At 39.0% G+C, this 19,764-nt stretch overlaps 1 protein-coding gene across 2 annotated transcripts in view; it reads right to left on the minus strand.

The window, feature by feature from the left end:
- Positions 1-19,764, minus strand: part of RARB (retinoic acid receptor beta) — a 327,800-nt gene that overhangs the window by 245,427 nt on the left and 62,609 nt on the right. Inside the window, exon 3 of one of the 2 annotated variants that reach the window (XM_071735484.1) lies at positions 11,323-11,374. The exons of the other annotated variant lie outside the window; for it this stretch is intronic. The gene's annotated coding sequence lies outside the window, so the exon portion shown is untranslated. The remainder of the gene's footprint in view (positions 1-11,322; positions 11,375-19,764) is intronic. 2 annotated transcript variants of the gene reach the window in all.

Consider the following 19,764-nt stretch of genomic DNA (forward strand, 5'->3'; position numbering starts at 1 on the left):
ATGTGGAATGGTAGAAACCTAGGAAGATGATTTTTGTTTGTCTCTCATCTACTTGACAAAAAGACACATGGGTTTTATGTCCTATTTTACTTGAACTTAAAAGATCTAAAATCCCCAAAATTAAAATAAACCATTTCACATAGCCGTAGCATCATATGACTCTTCCATTGCTAATGCTAACTACAACAGAGGGCAAAAATGGCAAAGCAGAAAAGATCTTCTTTTTCCAAGCTCCCAATGGCTTGCACGCTTTTTCCCATAAGTTCACTGACTCAAACAGACAAGACTCATTCTCAAAGTCCTTCTGAGCCACACCACGATGGAAAAAAGATTTTCCAGTATGTTATTTAATCCATGGCCCACCTATAATTACTCGTGAACAGGAAGAGAAAATTCTCATTTCAGCCTTCTGAAAGCAGATTAATGAAAGTGGGAGCAGGGTAACTTGCTTAAAACGATACATTTTTGCCATATGTAGGTAGAAAATAAACCCATCCATCAGGGATATATTAATAATAGATGAAAACTGGCTCCAGATACAAGATTACTTGGTGCAAATGTCAGAATAATGGACTAAGAATTTTTATTCGATCAACTCCAAACGACAGAAGAGATTAGTTTATGCAAACTCCACAGAACCAGGCTTTCTTTCAGAAAGTAATCCTGTAATTTAACCAAAATTTGTTTGCTCAGAGATACAACTAAACAGAACAAAAAAAACCCACCTCAAACCAAACATATCTGGCATACAGAAAGGGAAGCCCTACTGTGCTTAGAAGCAATTAAATAAGTGGTTCACACCAGAGTAAAGCTTTTAAACTATTCAAATAGGCAGAGCCAAATCACCTATTTTCTGCACACACTTTAAACTGCCAAATAGGTTTTATGTACCGATTAGTGAAGATTATGTAGAACGGTACAGCCATTTTAAAAAAAAATACAATATTATTACAAAGAACCCCCAGAGGTTCATATGAGGATGGTCTCTATTTCATAGACAGTAAAATCACTGAGGCACATCATCACAGCAATGACTTACTACTCCTGAAGGAGCCAGGGGAATTGAGCTCAGGACTGTTAATGCAGGGAACAGCCCTGCCCTGCAACTGAATACAGAAAAACCATTTTACAGCTTGCATCAGGTCCTTAGCGGACTTTGAAAGAGATCTTAACAAATATGCACCACTTGCCAGCATCGCCAGCCTTTCTAAGAAATTAGGATAAATTAACAGCATCTAAAATATTAAATTTGACAAGTTTCTACTTCTGTCACTAAAATAACACCAGTGATGGTATAGATCTTCTCCAGGCTTTTGGAAAAAGTCACATTTTCACAGCCCTACTAGACACATGGGAGAATATTACATACTGGATCATGCCATCGCGAGGTTGGAGTTGGGATGTCTCAGGCCTTGCTTCGGTGTATGTCCAGTGTTTTGATCAGCATGAGGCTATTCAACCTCACTACAAATACGAATTAATATGTTACTTAATGGCACTTAAAATGCTTTTTTTGGATAATTTTTGTTCTGTTTTGTAAAACACATTTAACATGATTAACAGTCACTAGCAGCACAAGAGCACTATCATAAATTCCACATCACTGGATTTTAGCAGTAATGCAGCTTGCTTAGGAGAAAAAAATAGATTAAAAAGATAGAATTAAGAAACATTTTGCCACTTGCAACAGAACTCTTTCGGGCTGCCTGAGAAGGGAAGTGGCCCAAGTCAACCAGAGAAAGGAAGAAGGGGAGAGCTGGTATGAAGCCCTCATGCTTTGGGCTCATTGTTCCAGAGCCCACTAGAAGCACAGGCAGTGGCTGCTGTTTTTTTGGGAACTACATCTCCAAGCAGCACCCTTTCCTTTGCAGACCCAGACCCAGTGCTGGCCCTGGCACTGGCCAGCCTCACTTCCTCAGCCACTGGGAAATCGGGGAGACAGGACTGTTGCAGGGTTTTCTGTTCCCAGAAGTCTATTTTCTTATGCCTGCTTTCAAAATCATGGCCAAGGACACGTAGGAGTCATCACCAGATATCCTGTCTTTCCAATCATGTTTCCAAGGACAAACATCGATGAGAGGATTTTGAAATTTGCTACTCGCACCCTTATCCAGATCTACACCCATGACTTGAAAGGTGTTCAGGGTCCTCAACATATGAACAGGTGCCTCATGATGTGCTCAGAACTCTGCTATATAACCACCTTCATAAGATGGACCCTGAGCAATCCAAGCATCCATGCATCTTAATGCAGAAGATCTTGCGTCACTTTCAATGAGAAAAATTCAATCTCGCCCACTATTATCATGATGGGAAAATATTGTGCTGAAGTTGCCTAGAAATAAAGCACAAAGTAAAACTGTGTTGAGCTTAAATACATGTTTAAGCCCAGCCCTGTCCCGGAGAGGACACACAGGACTCCTGAAGAGCTGCTGTTGCCAGCAGGACCCTCTCAATGTGAGCAGCACCATCATCTCCTGCACCCACATCCCTGCCCCTCCTCTGGCCCCCTCAAGCCTAAGAGACAGAAAAAAATGTAAGCAAGATTTAAACCCACAATTTCAGAAGAGCAATTCCCAGATCTGAAGGACCTCTTCCTTTCAAGCACACATTTAGTCCTGCACTCTTTATATAATAACAAGTTTGAAAGGAATTAAAGCTCAAGCAACACAATGGAAGAGACACTGGAGTAATTCAGACTGTTGTAAATGAAGAAAAATAGACATCACGTGAAAGAAACTGCTGTGGTCTATGCTGTCTATGGACTATAAGGCAATGGAAAAGAAATGCTGTCAAACTAGAAGGCAAATGCACATCAGGGAGGTAATAGTTCTATTTATAGGGGGAAAAAAGCATTTATAGCAATGCTGCCATGGGAGAAAGTGCCTAAAACAAGCAGTCCATTATCAGCCTGATGAAAAGCACACTCACATCGGTGTCAGCCTTCAAACTGACTTGCAAAGACTTTGTGTCAGGTCCTGTTTAAGACTCCACCATAGAAGGGGACAGAAAAGAGGCTGCTGTCCCACCTCAGCTGAAGTTGGATGAAGTTTTCTCTCTGGTCACAGCAAGGCCAAGCTTTATTCAATCTACAGATAAAATCTTCCTAAAATAAAGCTAATCGGGAAATTAAAATATGCAAATATATAGCCCAGAGCACTTACAGGAAAAATACTTGTGTAGTGCAACACTTGAGTAAAAACAAAACAAAAACCAAAAACAAAAACTTGAGTAAACAAATGGAAGAAGAGGAGCACAGGGCATTTGAAATGTAAATGTAAATATTATATGTATTATTAGAAAATTCTTAGGAAATCTAAATCCCTCAAAACCAAAATGAGAACACACTATTGCTATTAAAAAGAAAAGAAAGTCGAAAGGCTGGATGTGACAGGTGTTACAACCAGCCACTTAGCTTTTTATCCTGTGAAATATTACTCACCATCCAGTCACTGAAATACCAGAAGAAAATAAAGATATGTTAAGATACAATTAAGAATTTGGGTCACGAAATAAGTGAAACACCTTTTAAAAATTAATTACATAGATTCGTAACTATGCCATAAGCCTGTTCATTATAACTCTTTAATACTCTGTCTCCTACTGCTTCTCCTTCTACCTGCAGAATAAAACTTTTATCCTTTCTAATTTTCAGTGACAACATCTGCTTCTCATGTCAAGGTCAGCATTTCAGTGAGAAATTTTCCTGACCAGTAAACCTGCTATGGGTAAAAGTGGGGAGACAATTCTATTCCCCTCGGAGCACAATGGGTTCCAAGCAACATTCCCAATAAACAATGCTGAATTAAAACAAAAAGTTGTGCAGGAACACTTGGATGAATATGAAATGAGATCAGCTTTGTCAAAGCCATCACAACAAATATTGGATGAATCAGTGGGTACCAGACAATTATTCAAGAGCTCTTCAAAGCCAGTGCACTGCAAAGCCCACCACAGGTAACAGGAGGATGCCCATACAGCAGGTGTGGGGTTCCCAGTTGCAAACAGGCAGTGCCAACTCTGACTGGAGAGAAGACCACTCACCAGTAGTCACTTAAACATGGAAAGGTAAACAAGTGATGGATCACAAAAACATCTGTGGCAATGAAGGCAAAGCCACCGTTGTCTCAGCCATGCAGGCAGTGGCAAGGGCATGAACCCTGATTCCTCAGAAAAACAAATGTGAGGACAATTTGTTACAGAGCTTATAGCTCTGGCTCAAGCCTACAAATAACTCTAAGACAGAAAGACCCAACCCTTGGATAGCACACAGGCCATTAAAATGGATGTAAAACACAACCACTACCATCCTTCAACCATGGAAGTTGTTACCTCTGTTCCAAAGGGGTTTCCCTGCTCTCCTCTTTGCCTTTTTGGTACAGCTAAGACAGGTTTTCTTTACCCCAAAAGTCTTGCCACCCAAGTTGATGACGACTTTCAACTCTGCAAATAAAGGTTTTCTTATGTGATCCCTCTAGAACTTTGCTGTGGAGCAGTTCAGTGCCATGCTACAACATGAGAGGCATGCAGTGACAAGTTCCTTGCTCTAACACTACCACTGCAATATGACAAACGGGAAGAAACAGAGAGCTACAAAACACCTAAACAGTATTTGTCTCTTAACAGAGGGAATGAAAAAAAAAAATAAAATAGAAAGGGCTAGGGAAAACCAGATGAAAATCAACACTGCGAGCTATCAGCTTGAAAAACAAACAAGCTTTCCACCTGCCAGCAGCAGCGTACTCGCAAGTCACCAAGATCTCAGGAAGGCTGAAGATTTGTCCCTTGAGGTGCTATGACCCATCATCCCATAGTTCACTGAGGCACCAAGTCGCTGGGTCATGCGATGGGCAGATGCATGTGGGAGAGAAACCCTCCGGCTGCTGGAGTCCCCTCTGTGACCACTGAAGCACACCAGCTCCCCCCCCCCCCCGAGCTTCTGCAGCCTGGGGAGCAGGGACAGGCTTCAACCTGGACTTGTAACCTCATTTGAATGGATACCTGACACACTGAAGGAGTCAGGGTGGGGAATCCTTCTTCTTCAGAAAAAAAAAAACAACAAAAAACCTTCGAAAAATGTTAAATGTGCGTGCATACCACACAAACAACCTAGAGACAGGACCGTGTTCTTTTGCCTTTAAACTAAGAGAGACATATCATTTGTTTTCTTAAAACCGTGCTCTAATTTGATATATGTGGAAACGGACTCCCACTGTCCTGTAAAAAAGGAAAAAGACAAAAAAAAGAAGAAATTAATACTAATAATCCAGAGGATTAGGGATCAGAGGCTAGTGCACAACCTTTTAATGAGCGAGGTATTTAAAGACTGATGACACAGTATATTTTTATTCCTCAGTAATTTAGAACAGAAGTTCACATTGATTGCTTAAAAGGCCATTTGATTTTATTTTCCATATTTAATTGTTCTTAGTGCCCAAGAAATGGTTGAATAGAGAAAGTAAAGGATTATTTTATTCTTTTTGTATCATTAGAAATACTGCCAGTCCAACTCACTCATTCACACGCCCTCTACATGCCCTTCATGTTTTCACAAAACCATGCAGATTATCTGTTTTTCATTACCACCAAACCTAAAACCCCCACAGTGCTCAGGCTCTCTAACGTGAACTAAACTTCTCACAGGTGCATTAACAAAAAAGAAGGCTTTTTACCATTCCCGAGGAAAACTTTATACATATGAAAAAGAATATTCAGAGACTGGTTCCGTGGAATTTCATTTTACCTTAAAATTTACATCTTCTATGAAAAAGGGCTGCCTAGTAAGTCCTCATGTCTTAGCATAGCTTGGGATCTCTTCAGATCCTGCTCATCGATCAAAAGCTGCAGCCCCCAAGATCAGGAAAACATGTATTTAAACACATGGCTTACTTATATGCTTAAAGTTCTGCATGTCCTTAAATTAGTTCATCATCTGCTCATCTCTCTCCTTGTCAGCACAGAACAAATGCGAAAGAAACATAGGAAAGGTTCTTGCACCTATCAAGTATTTGTTGTATCCCACAACACAGTTAAATTACATCACTCAGTGAACTCTGCAACAACTTCCTAGGTACAAAGTTATTTTTGTGTTCTCCAAGAATTATCTAGCTATTTGGACAGCATATACAACCCCTAGGTTGCCATTTACACAACACCCAGACACTGTGAGTATCTGCTGAACCCATCTACATATTTGCATGATTTCAAACTCACCAGTACCCTAAAAAAAAAAAAATTGTCATCTTTTAATTTCTCTCCTCTGCTCTCCTATGATGTTAGAAATTATTATCGCCTTTTTACATCCCGGGAGCTGAAGTACAAAGAAATATGGTTTGGATTTGCAGAAGGTTCTGAGGAAGTTTAATGGCTAGATTGCCTTATCTTAATTCCTAACATGTTACCCTTACTCTCAACAAACTCTGAAGGTGAAACTGCTAATGCCATTGAACTCAACAGGATATTTTATAATGACTTCAACAGTGTCAGGATTTCATCTTCTAACGTCAGTAGAATTTTTATCTAAATAAAATCTGGGACTTTCCCTTTATATAGCAATTCACAGTATTTTATCACATACCACTCAATTACTGAAAAGTTAACTTGTTTCACTGCTATGGTTAAAGGGAATCTCAATCAGTAGAAAATACAGATTTCTACCAAAAAAAAAGCATACAAGAAGTTTCATCAAAATACATATATGCATACAAAAGGCACTTTTAGAAATTGTCATGTACCATTTAATACTGATGATCTCAAAGATCAGCACTGCAGAAGGGGGTAGCAATACAAAAACAAAAAAAGGAAACAGCATAAAAATTTCTTTTGAAAGATAACCACATAGTTTTTGAAATGTAATCACATGGTTGAACTGGTACAATAAAATTGGATCTATAATCTACTTAAGTATTTATTGATTGACACCCATGACAAAATAACTGTTACCCGAATAGAATCCACATTCAACATTTTTTAAGTTTCCCAAATTGTTCACATGGTACACTTACCTATAAATCAATTAATATTGACTGATTGATCAATACATGTACAATATGAAAAACAGTTTTGGCGGCTTTATGTCCTCCACAGAGCAGCTTTACCTACTGATGATTAATTTTAATTTACTTTAAAGGATTCTATTGCACTGAAACTTTAATTAAAAACAAAATGAGAAAGTCTATGAAGTCTGCATAGCATCAATTACCTAGACTTGATATCCTGTACTTTGCCTACCCTCTGTACATATGGTTTCTGTTAAAATAATTGGAAAGCACTTCTGAACAATGTCACCCACACATCCATTCTAAGAGCGAGAGGATATATTACCATTAAACGTCACTAATATTAATAAAGAAACAATTAATTCTTCATTACCCATTTCTAAAATACACCATCAGACTCCCTCAGCTCAAACACAAATAAAACATTACACATGCCTGTCAGGGAATGGGTAATCATCATCATTGTTATAATTTATACTGCTTTCTCTTGTAAGTCTAATGCCTCATTTATTTATAAAGCTTTTTGTCAGACATCTTAAATAGACTCTTCAAAATACTAAGAAAAAAATCTAGCTCTCATTCAGCAAACTCACTGTACCTCTTGTCAAGGTTTTACTTGGAAAATATTGCTTCCAATTTGCATTGCTTTCTTTTAGCGAACACTTACATTTGTAAACATTTGTAAATGTTACTGTTTCAGGAAAAAACCCAACTAAATAATATTTTCCATTGACTTATGTATGTATATAAACACCATATATTTAGCAGATTGATCTCAATCCCAAAGAAAATTACTACTAAGAAAACACAGAAAATTATTCAGAAACTGCTGGTGAGTTTATGCTAGGAGTAAGCTGGCTCAGTCATCATATCTGATTTAAAGATCAACCCTCCCAATACCAGTTTGGATCAGGTACAAGAACAATTCAATGTTTAATTATTAAAAAAGCATGGAGTTGTCACAGTCCTCACCCACTCCAGTCAGCATCAGGTTACTAGCCTCTGAGGTGTCTCTGGCACACTTCCTGGGCTATTTATTGCTATTTGCAAATTAGGCACTTTTGTAAGGATGTCAGTTTTAAATATCTTTGTTTAAATGAGCCTGATAAGAGATGACCAGATATATACATTTTATGAGACTGCCAAAGACCTGCATCAGGCAAAGTCAGCCTGTGAACTTTACTGGGCAGCTAATAACAACACAGCGTGCTCAAAGGTAGCTCGTGAATTCAGCATTAAAAGAATAAAGCAATGAGAAAAAGAATAAAACAATGAGAAGCCTGTGCTCTAAACCTCTAACAACAGAAATACCCAGAGAGTCAACTATCATCTATAACGAGAACAACCTCTAAGCTCTCCATACCCAAAAGTAATGGAGAGCCTAAGGTGTCCCTATCAATCCCGCTAATACACTTCCAGCAATTATTTTCCGTACTCTACATCAGTAAGTTAAAATATGTTTCCAATGCCCAACACCACAGTCATTAAAGTTTCCCCTGCCTCAATCAGCATAACTAATGAGGCCATATAATAACGGAATGCAATCTCTAATGAAAAGCTGAACAAAATCTCCCTGCAACAATACTGCTGGTGATTTAGTATTCTCAACTTGTCCATCCTCCATCTTTTACTCTGTGGATATTATCACCACTCAGAAAATTACATTTCAATGAACTTGTCAGGAAATAAGTAATAAATTAATCAGGCAGCATAAACCAATTACAGTCTTTCTCTGTGTGTTTTCTTCCAGGGCCCACGCACGACTGCAGATGGCTCACGAGGGCTGGGGGGGGGGGCACAGGGTAACACTGTGAGAAGGAGGGGTGAAAGCATCACCCCCTGCATCCCAAGGACTGCTGATGTCAGTGGAGCTCCAGCACCAAAATGCTGCTCCCTTTTTGGTTTGGTTTTGTTTGTTTTGTTTTTTAATTATTTTTTTAATATATATATAAAAATCTATCTACAAAACCAAACCCTTTCAGGCAGTTTGAGATATGTCAGAAGATCCATGACAAGCAAACTTCAAGCACCTATTTAGGCTTCCAAATGTAGTCCAGTCTCTTCACAGTTGTCAGGAGGAGTGCCCACAGGACTGGAGTTGTTGTTATGAGTATCTAAATGTTAATTTGGGAATACCCAAGGAAAATTAAGCTGATGGCTACCAGAAGGGTATTTGGTAACATGCCTACAGTTAGGTAGCACCTGGCTGAAACATGACTCCCCTCTCATGTTTCTTCTAAACACGTGCAATGAGCAACAGTACCATCTGAATTACCAGTCAGGAGGTCCCACATTAACAGGGACTGAGCAATTCAAATTGGATGCCTCTTGCTCCAGGCTGTGTGAAAATTCGGGAGAAGCAGCACACTGGTTTAGCACCTCTGATTTAAGGCATTGTGCTCATCTTCACAAGTAAGAGAACCAGAAAGACATTCTTTTTTTTTAAACAAATAAAGCTCAGATGCTGGAGTGCCAGGCACTCTCAGCCATGGAACAGAATTTCACAGCAAATTATCTGTACACAAAATCTGAAGTAATACAGACTTTCAATCCTATAAAGTGACTCAAGTTAATGAATAAAATGGTACAGTATTTCAATGACCTCTTCTGCTAAGTCCTTCAAGGAACTGACACAAGCATCATGCACCTTCCAGACTCCAGACCCTCAAACATCACTGGAATCCTTTTAATACATTTTGTCTGTGTTCTGTCTTGGCTGGGAAAAGATCCAAGCAGGTTAAACTTAGGGATCTCATTGTCACTGCCACTTTTTGAAGGCTGAGTATTGTTTAAACTTTCCCCTGCAGACTGCATAAAATTCATAAAATAGAGGGCACTTCGAGCCTCATATGGTCTAATTAAAAGTGGAATTTATTGAGACTGGAATAAAATAAATTAAAATAATTTTTTCATAATATATGTAACTTCATATTTGACATGAGGTAGGCCAGAACTGCAGGAAAAAATTAAGTTACAGCATTTAAAAAAAAATTATCTACCAAGCACTTCTGCTACTGAAATGGCTGCCAAAGTAATATCCCATCTTCATGACTTTTACAATCCTTTTCTTTTCTTGATTTATCTTCACACCAGACAGCTCCTACCAAGAAGTCATGTGCTCTCATACTCTTCTTTATATTCATTTAAAACTGCATTTAATCTACTTAATGGTTTCAGAGGCTGTTCTCTTGCTTCCCCATTTCATGTTACCATCCTAATACTGAACTAAAGAAGCTCATGCTTTCATACCACCTGTCAGGGAGGTGACAAACTGAATGAAATTATGTACTTTCCTCCTCCACCTCCAAGAGTAAGGAAATAAGGTCTAAAGCATTTCCAAAACAAGTTTACCTGAGCTAGTTCAGGTACTGAGAGCAATGATAATGGAGTGACATGGGCACTTGTTGGCTTGGAGATCATTTATCCTGTACTCAGGCAGATGCTGCTGCACTTTGGCAAAGTGCACTTGCTGCACGGTCTGGCAAACCAGACAGGATAAATAAAGTTCATCCTTTGTCCACTTGTGTTGAAGCCACACCTCTGACCACACTACAGGCTTCTTGTTAGACAGTGCATTTGTATATTGCACTGTCAGAAAAAACACCACCAAGAAAAGAACCAAAAAATGTACTCCCATTCTGTGAATAAAATAGGCAACAGAAAAGCAGCAGCCCCACACCCCTGTGGCCCTGGGGAAAACCCCCTGAAACACAAGGACTCCTGGAGCCAATGTCCCCAGCCACCTCCAGTGGGCTGTACTGACAGCAATCAGTGGCAGAGCTTTCAGATTTTGCTACTTCTCAGTATGCTTTTCCCAACATGTCTTAAGAGCGTCCAGCCCTGCAACAGCAGCATTTTGAGAAACCATGCAACTCAAACCTTTAATCCACTTCACTGTAATGCCAAGCAGGAAACCAACAGGTCTAATTCAGATACAAGAGTTAGAAATTTGCTAACAAACCGGAACACTCTGCAGCAGAAGTTCATTTACTATTGTGCCACAGTGCAACAGCCCTTTTAGGTAAAACTCTTTTCTGTCCAGCTTCAAAATTTCATGTGTTTAATTTTCTTGTATTTCAATTACTTCACAGTGGGCCAAGCTAAATGGTTTCTTTTCTTTTTTTGTTTTTTTTCCTTTTGTACATTTTTATATACTGCAAAACCAGTTAGGTACTTCTTGTGCCCCATCATTTCAGTCTCCATTAGCAAATATTTAAGTCTTTCAAAACTGTACTCATGAGTCAGTCCTTCCAGCACCTCAAGTTTGTTTAGCTCACTGGCTTTCAGCGTGTAAACATCCCAGTGTCAAATGCCATTATCATACCTTCCAAAGGAGAACGCAGCTCCAGTTACACTCAGTTCAGGGTTTTTCTATTCTGGGAAACAAAGCAAAACAAATAAAAACAAACAAATGCACCATTTTCCCCAGTTGCCCTTAATTTGACTTCACTATGGTCCACATTAACAGAAACAGCAGCTAAACTGTCTTTGAAACTTTATTCACCATAGCCTGAAAAAAAGAAGGAAAAAAAGGCTGGTGAAATGCCTTTAAAACATGCTTTAATCTAGCTGGAATGCCATAAATTGCTTCCAGATGTGCTCCATACAAAAGTCAATCATAGCTATTTATACTGACACTCTGCAGTCCAAACAATCTGAATCCAAATGCCATGTCTCTGCTACAATAAAGCTATAAATGTCAGTTTTGTTGAATTTGGAGAGGTGTTGAAGAGTTCATGCTAGTTTGCTTTCTGGGCTATTTGTTAGCCAGCAGTTATTTAAAAAAAAAAAAAAAAAAAAAAAAAAAAAAAGATAGACAGAGAGAGAAAACAAAAAGAAACTTTTAAAATAAGCCCTTTCCTTGCTGAGCCATTCTTAAAGCACACCTGACACCTCCCAATCATGACCTTGAAAGTGCCACAGGTTACAAGTTGAAATTCATTTCATAAGTTAGAAAAATGTAGTGCTTAGGCTCTGAGCCAAGAATAACTCAAGGGCTTGGCAAGGCTCCCATGCCCTCCCCTAGACTGAACACACACGTAGCACACCTGGGACTAAATGAACTGAAGTACAGTAAAATGACACACTGACTGCAATAATACCTCTATTCAATAACCTTCTAGGGTACTGAGGTGGGGGGAATAGTCTCACTTTGGAAAAAAAAAAAAAAACAGGAATTTGGAAACCATACCCTAATCAGCTCTTTCGCATGTGACACACGGCCATCGGAATCAGAGTGTTCTTCACTTGGGAAAACTGAGTAACCAGCATCTAGATGAAAAGATGGCCTATGGAGCTACCCTATACTTTTTCAGGAAAATATATTATTTTTGTGCAGTCTCCATAGAATTTTCTGGTTGATTTTTATAGACTTCATTAAAATCTTCTTTTTCCCCTGAAAAAGTGCACCTGCAGTTCAATTTACGTATAAATGTTCAGAGTTTTAATTCTGTTTTTTTCTCAGTGAAAGACAACAGGGAATTTTCTTATCACTGCCTGCAGTTTGGGGAATTAAATGTGTTTCAGAAAATCATAACATTTAATGACCTTACTCTTCAACTTTTTGCCTTTTTATTTCCCCTGATGTTTTCTTTTCACTCCAAAGATTTCCTCTGCCTTCCCTCAGTTCCTTACCTTTTCCCAAGTCCAGAAGACCATCCCTATGATGGAGCACAAGAGCATTCTTCCCTCTCAGGCTAAGCCATAGCATTGGACTGTCATTTGGCAGCACTCAGTTTGAGAAAAAAATGATAGAAAAATGCATACTGAAGTGATTAAATCTCAGTCTAAAATCCCCTCTGTACTTTCAGAGAAGGGGAGCAAACTGTAGAAGACATGCAGAAAAAATGAGAGGCCTTACAAACAAGATTTGTGCTCTTCCAGTTCAACTCACTGGAAAACTTGGGTCTTAATAAATCTCTTCAGTCAGAGGTTATACAAATGACTACAGAAGCAGCAAACATAATACCTGTATTTAAGAATGGGGGAGGAACCTATCTAGCGAACTACTGAGCCATCAGTCTGGCCCAACAGTTATGCAAGGTTTTATAATCTATTTTGAAGGAATGTAATTTCTGTGTAATTGCAGGGGGTTGGAGAAGAGATAAGCAACTGAGAGGCAAAGAAGCTATTCAAGTTAAAAGACAATTTTGGCATAAGAACAAATGATTAAGACTTGGCTGCGAATACACTGAGACTGGAATTCACAAGCACGTGTCTAACCATCAGGAGGGTGAAGTGCTCCAACCAGCATCCCACGGGAATGTGATGGAGGAAAATCCTTCCACATGGGAGGCTCAGACATTTTTATGACTTCAGTATCCCATCACAGCAGGGGATAAAAAAGTGATCTGCAAGCTGCCTTCCACTCCTGTGTCAGCCTACATCCCCGTGCCTATACTCCCAGCTCCTATCAGACAATGAGATGCTTCCATTGGTTCTCCAGATAGCAGCATCTAACTCTTGCAGTAAAAGCTTTGGGGACTGCTAATGTTATATATAGTGAGCAACAAACACCATTGATCAGTGATAACTCTCTATTAGCATACATCTTCCTTTTCTTCCACCCAAGTGGTGACATTAGCCTTCAAAAACACTCCTCCATTAAATTTACTGATTCTCAGTCCATACTATTTTACATCCTCAGGCTAGCAAAATGCATACAGCAAGTTTTCCTCACATCCTACCTCACTGTGAAGACCTGCCACATTGCCTCCACATATGCATGCACTCTGACTTGCAAGCTTGCCCACACAACTTTAACATTTTAAGACAAATATACACCCAAAGGAAGCAACTAATTTACTCTGGGTCCATAACCCTCACTGTCTCCTCTCCATCTTTTTCTCTGGCACAATGCTCTCCCCTCAAGCATGCACCAAGTTTTCCGCTTAGATCCCAAACTTTCTGGATCTAGGACTTCAAGTCTTCTAATGAGGCATCATAGAATCTCTTTGGTTGGAAAAGACCTTGATGACCTAACACTGCCAAGTCCATCACAAAACCCCGTCCCTAAGCACGACATCTACTCGCCTTTTCAGCCCCCCTCTGGGACGCAGTAAAAGTAAAATAATTGTGACATTAATAAAGACTAATGCTAATCACTATCACTGGCCTTAAACATTTTGAATCTGTTCTGCTTTTGCAGCTGTGCAGTTCTTCCAAAGCACCAAAGGCACTGCCAGCAGCCTACATATTGGTTTATTAATTCCACCCATCCTCCCCATCCAAAAAAAAGTACCGTTATCTCCAGATCTGCATAGCTTCTGCATTTGAGATGGCTGACCCCCAAAAAGACACAGAAGGAGAACAAAAGTCAGTAAACTTACCAAAATATACAAATCTCTTACAGCTACTGTTTCAAACAAACAGGTCTGGAGCCAATAAATTAATTTCTACTGCTATCACATGATGTTTTATTTGCTTTTTATTTGCCATCATTTACTGGAAAAAAAAAAAAACCAAACCAAAAAACTCCACTTTGTGTTTAAAACTATTTACTATAGCTTTAAAAGTAACAAATTAAGCACTTGAGTCTCTGGTTACAGATGTGTAACCAGTAGGGAGTTGGCTGGATGCATCAGTTTTTACACCTCTTGCAGTTAAATCAGAGATCCAAATGCAAAATCTAGCACTCAGTGGTGAACTTATAACACTCCCTGGAGGAGTGTGTCCATAAAACATTCACTGGATTACACTCATCCATACAATACCTTATTTTATACATCCCATTCCTACAAAAAAAGAAGGGGAAAAAAAGAAAAAAATATAAAAGAAAAAAGAAAAGGAAAAAAAAATAAGGGGGAGGGAAGCAAGCTTAACTAAGGTGAAATTAAGGTTGTACAAACTATAAATCATTTTTGTCATCATACATCTAAGTCCCTGCTTTCCTTTCTGAGACTTCATTAGAACAATTTTCTGCTGTCTTTATCTCAAATGCATTTCTTTCTCTGAATTTGCATCTTGGCCAGGAAAGGGATTCAAAAAACACCCAATGACATATGTGGCATAGCAATGCGTGGCTCAGGAACACTCTCAGGCCTTGGAGTTTGCTCAGCATAGTTAATATGCTTTCAAAAACTGCTTCACTGGCTTTTCTGTAGAATGTCCTTAATGACAGTATTTTGGGAGCTTCACATTACACCTCATGCACTTACAAGTCTTCCGGACATTAAGTCTTTCACAATATATTTCTATTTACATATATTTATATATAAACGCGTGCACACACACACAAACACACACACAGGATGGGGCCACAACTATAATGGACAAAACCAGTGTAACTTCACTGAATTCAACCTAAGCTTAATCAAGTAAGAAAGCCTGAGGACAGTGAACCTTTCTTATTAGTCTATTGACTCAATTTTAGTATTTCCAAGGTCTTCCACAATTAAAAAAAGAGAAAGCACACGAATTGGTTTCAATTAATGCCATTATCCAATCCAGTAAAACAAAAAAAGCATTCCTATCATGCAAAACTGCTGGAAAACCCACGACACTGCAGTGGAAATGCCAAGCTCCTTGTAAGCCAGCTGGTCTCTCTCTCACTTCATCTTGATGTGGTCAGTCCTCCCGAGTTTAGGAGCCAGGAGCCAAACACCAACATTTTCTTACACTCAAGGGTGTCTCAGATAACTCACAGATAGGTGGATACACATCTAAGAGCACCTGTATCAGCCATTCTGCATATATCACACTGTATAGCTCCAGGGTAAAAAGACATAAACCTCATTATTAAGTTCTGCAAAGCTCAGGAACCAGAAACCAGCTGCCCCTAACTAGAGTGCACAGTGATTTGAGCTAATGCAAGTTGGATAAAAGAGTCACATCCCAGATGAGGGCTGAGCAGCCTCCTGAACACCAGAGATATAGTGGAGATACACTCTGCGGTAGGAATGGCAGGATTTCAAATATTGAACAAGAGAAACAAAATTTCTTCATCTGACATTGTCCACAGTTGACATATCCCTCTGTTTTGCTACACAACTGGATCAGTCTCTGAGCAAAAAGATGGTGTCTAATCTCCCTGGGACCACAGCTTCTACCAAACCTTCTTTTAAAAAGACTCTTTATTCAAAAGAAAATCAGGTAGAAGGGGATAGAAATCAGATAGAGGAGAAAAAACATGATCAATCAAAACTCCATGCTATTTTCTGTTATGTTTTCAATCATTTAAGAAGTTAAGCTAGGCAATGTAGAATTTGTTGTTCTTTGGGGTTGGGTTTTCTTTTTCTTTTAATGACTGTATAAACAGTTCTGTCTTAAGAAAAAAGAGCAGCATGAAATGCCAACAGTGTAAGAACATGTAGCTCTAATGTGGAAAATGGAGTCTAAAGAAAATGTCTACTTAATCATATATCAATAATGACCAATCATCCTACGGGACAAAACACTTTCCCCCACCCCAGGCCTCTAAAGTCCCAGCCGTCTCAGTTTAACAGGCTACTTACTCATGGAGAGGAGGAGGAGGAAGAGGATTTTTCCTGGGACAGAAAACAGCATTGACTAGCTAGCTCCTACTACAAGCATCCTTCTATGCCTCTTGTTCTGTTAAAATTGTGGAATAGGTGACTCCTGGGGCTTAACTGTAGTGTTTGATTAGACAGCCTCCACTGACTGTATTTATTTATCTTTTAGAATATGCCATTTATCCAGATTTCTACATTTATCATTATTACACCTGCACAGATTTATTATGTTCCAGAAAAGCTTCCACTGATTCTCTACTGGTTTGGTACCACAATATTATTAAAAAGACCACTGTTCTTAAAATGTGCATTGAGAAATTTCCTGAGAAATTTTTTTTTAGTTGACTTATAAAGTGACATTATTGAAAGAAATATTTCAAACTTTCAAATGTTGAAAACTTGCCATAATGCTCTCCCCCTCAATCCAACCCAAAAACAAAGCCTCACTCAGTTTTAAATGGAGGTCCTCTTCCAGAAGCTTAAGCTCATGGCAACAAAAAAGATTTAAATAAACACAAAACTCACATTCCACTACAGGTTCATTAAACTTTGATCAACGCAGAGATCACTTTTCACACTATTATCTAACACTGCACACACAGTTTACCCTCAGCCCCCTTGCTTGCACTTACTTATAAAGCACTGGATTTGCCACTGAAAATGTCTAGGTACATGAAATCTCCAGCTACCACAGATCAGTTTCTTGCTGCTACAAGGATGGGGACAGCAGCAAGGGCAACTCATCTGCAGCTTTGCCTTCTACAGCTATGACCAACTTGGAGCAGAGTGGGCCAGGCTACCAGTGATATCCATGTCACACTGACCCACTGCACGACCCCATGCCAAGTTAAAATGTGCACTGAGGATATGCAAAAGTGGCTCTCAACTCAATTAGTCGGTTGAAGTAATTATGCCCTCAAGTGTTAGGAAACTGAAAAGCCATTTTGGCTATAAAATACACAGGCAATCTTAATGCTACGGTCAGTAAGACAACAGCACACAGATTACTCATGCCACTTTTTATCTAGTCCTTCAATGCAGCTCTCGTTGCTCCTGATGGAAAATTTTCATTAATACAGGCATTAATACAAATGAAAAAGCTGAGCCAGAAAACCAAGCCTGTTCGAAGACACAGCTGCAGTAAATAGCTGACAGCACATGCCTGAAAATACAACTGTGGGCCTCTTACATGAGTGACAAAATAATAACTTCTGCAGTATGCTAGTCAATAAAGAGTAACCATCTTCCCAAAAATTTAAGAAGGGCTTGGTGAGTAATAACATGTAATGGTTTGTTCATCTGTTTATAGGCCAAGCTCCAGAGACTAATCCCCTCCAATTACATAGCTCTTGCTCATCATGCCATACTTCAGTGACCGCATCTCCGTGTCAATGTTTTTAATTCTTTTATCTGTGCTGATCTCCTAAGTATTTGCTTACATTGTTCTGCTAAATTTCCATTACCTTGAAAAAACTATCTGCTGCTATTCAGGTTTTTTTTCAGTGTATTTTGGGGTTTGTTGTTGTTATTTTTTTTTTTTAATCAACTAATAAATTGTATCAGAAAGCTTCTTAGCGCAGCCTAAGCAAACACTGGAGTGTGAGTACAATGAGGTATAGTACAATATGCAAGAGAAGTCAGAGGATGAAATGAGAATACAATTTCCCATAAAAGAGGTCTATGTTCGAGCCATTTAACTTTAAAACTAGTTCAATATTTGAACAAGACACTATTTAATTCCCATTCAAAGTTTAAACACTTTGAAATCAATCATAAATTCGAACCTCTTTACTTTAGAAACTGTTTCAATATTTAAAGGCTTTTTTCTTTTTTTTTTTTTTTTTAAATGTAACAGCAGCTCCAAGGCTGCAGAAGCAGAACTAACTTTGAGATCCTTAAGAGCAATGCTATTTTCCTGCCAATACATACAAAAGGCAGTTCTAGGAAAAAGAAAAAAACCACAAAGGCAAGGCTGTGCTTTGCTTCAGAGTTTAAGAACAAAGTTTGGAAAAAGAACACACAGCCCAGTCTTTAGCCCAAGCTGAAGTAAATTAATTTGGTGTGGGTGCTTTTCAGGGCGCAAGACCATAACTCCACACTATTCCATTGCTTTTGTCCCCAACTGGGTGCAAGGGAAAACCAGATGACCAGAGGGATCTGTGTAGACAAAAAACAATCCTCCACTAGGGATGTGATTACTAACAGAGTGAGAGATCTGTAATTCAGATCACATGGACCCCATCCACCAACCACCCATAATCCAGTCCCCTTCCCAGAACTTCATGCCCCAGCTGGCATTATAGAAACACACAACTCTAGCTCTGTGAGGAAGAAAAAAAAAAATTTCTCTAGGTGAACAGGCAACATTTCACACCTGTGCTTCATATTCATATCATGACCTCTCAAAGTTTGTGGGGGTTTTTACGGTTGTTTGTTTTTAAACCTTAAAACCCACTTTACAGATGGGCAACTTATCACACCAAGTCAGCAATGGAGAGGTGAGCCCAGGTGAACTCAGCTGAACTACACCACTGCCAGCTCTTTGGCACATGCCTCTCTCACCCAACTAATTTCAAAGGCAATTTGTTTCTAAAAATTCTCTTTTGTGCTTTTGATCTTTGTATACATTTCTTTTTGACAAGGACATACAGCTCTATGCAAGTGCTACACTACAAAAATATTCATATCAAGTAGGAAAGACAAACTGATAGCTGCAAAGCCAAGAGACTTATTAACCTCAGGGCTCTCCTATTCTGGTTTCTGGTCAACGACAGTCTTCACAATCAAGTTAAAAGACTCCTTAATAGGGAGTAAGCATCTGCACTACCAAGAGGTCACAGGATAACAGCAAAAATTAGGCTCTGTCTTTGTGATAACAACGAAGCTAACTACCTACAGCTTTGAAAGAACTCAGGAAATATTATTTGGCTGTATGTATAATATTTTACATGCAATATAGTAAACTCACTTGCATGGACATGTCACTTGCGTGACAATATTCCCACAGAAAAAAACACCAAGCATCTGACTGCCACCTTCCCAGGAAGGGGCAGCTGCCACTCATAGACATCTTCCCTCAATCAAACAACGAGAGGTTTCCCTATTTTCAGGAAGCCATCAGCCACTCACATTAGACAATAAATTTACTTCCCCACCACAGTCTTTTTATATACATCCAAATAAAAAAATAATCTGTAATCAAAATAGTATTAACATGCTGTCTTCTAATACTTTACATACAACATGTCACTGAAAACTCAGCACTGAGCAGGAAGGTATTTGATGAATCAAGTAGA

The sequence above is a fragment of the Heliangelus exortis genome, chromosome 2, assembly GCF_036169615.1.
Source record: "Heliangelus exortis chromosome 2, bHelExo1.hap1, whole genome shotgun sequence".
Classification (NCBI taxonomy): Eukaryota; Metazoa; Chordata; class Aves; order Apodiformes; family Trochilidae; genus Heliangelus; species Heliangelus exortis.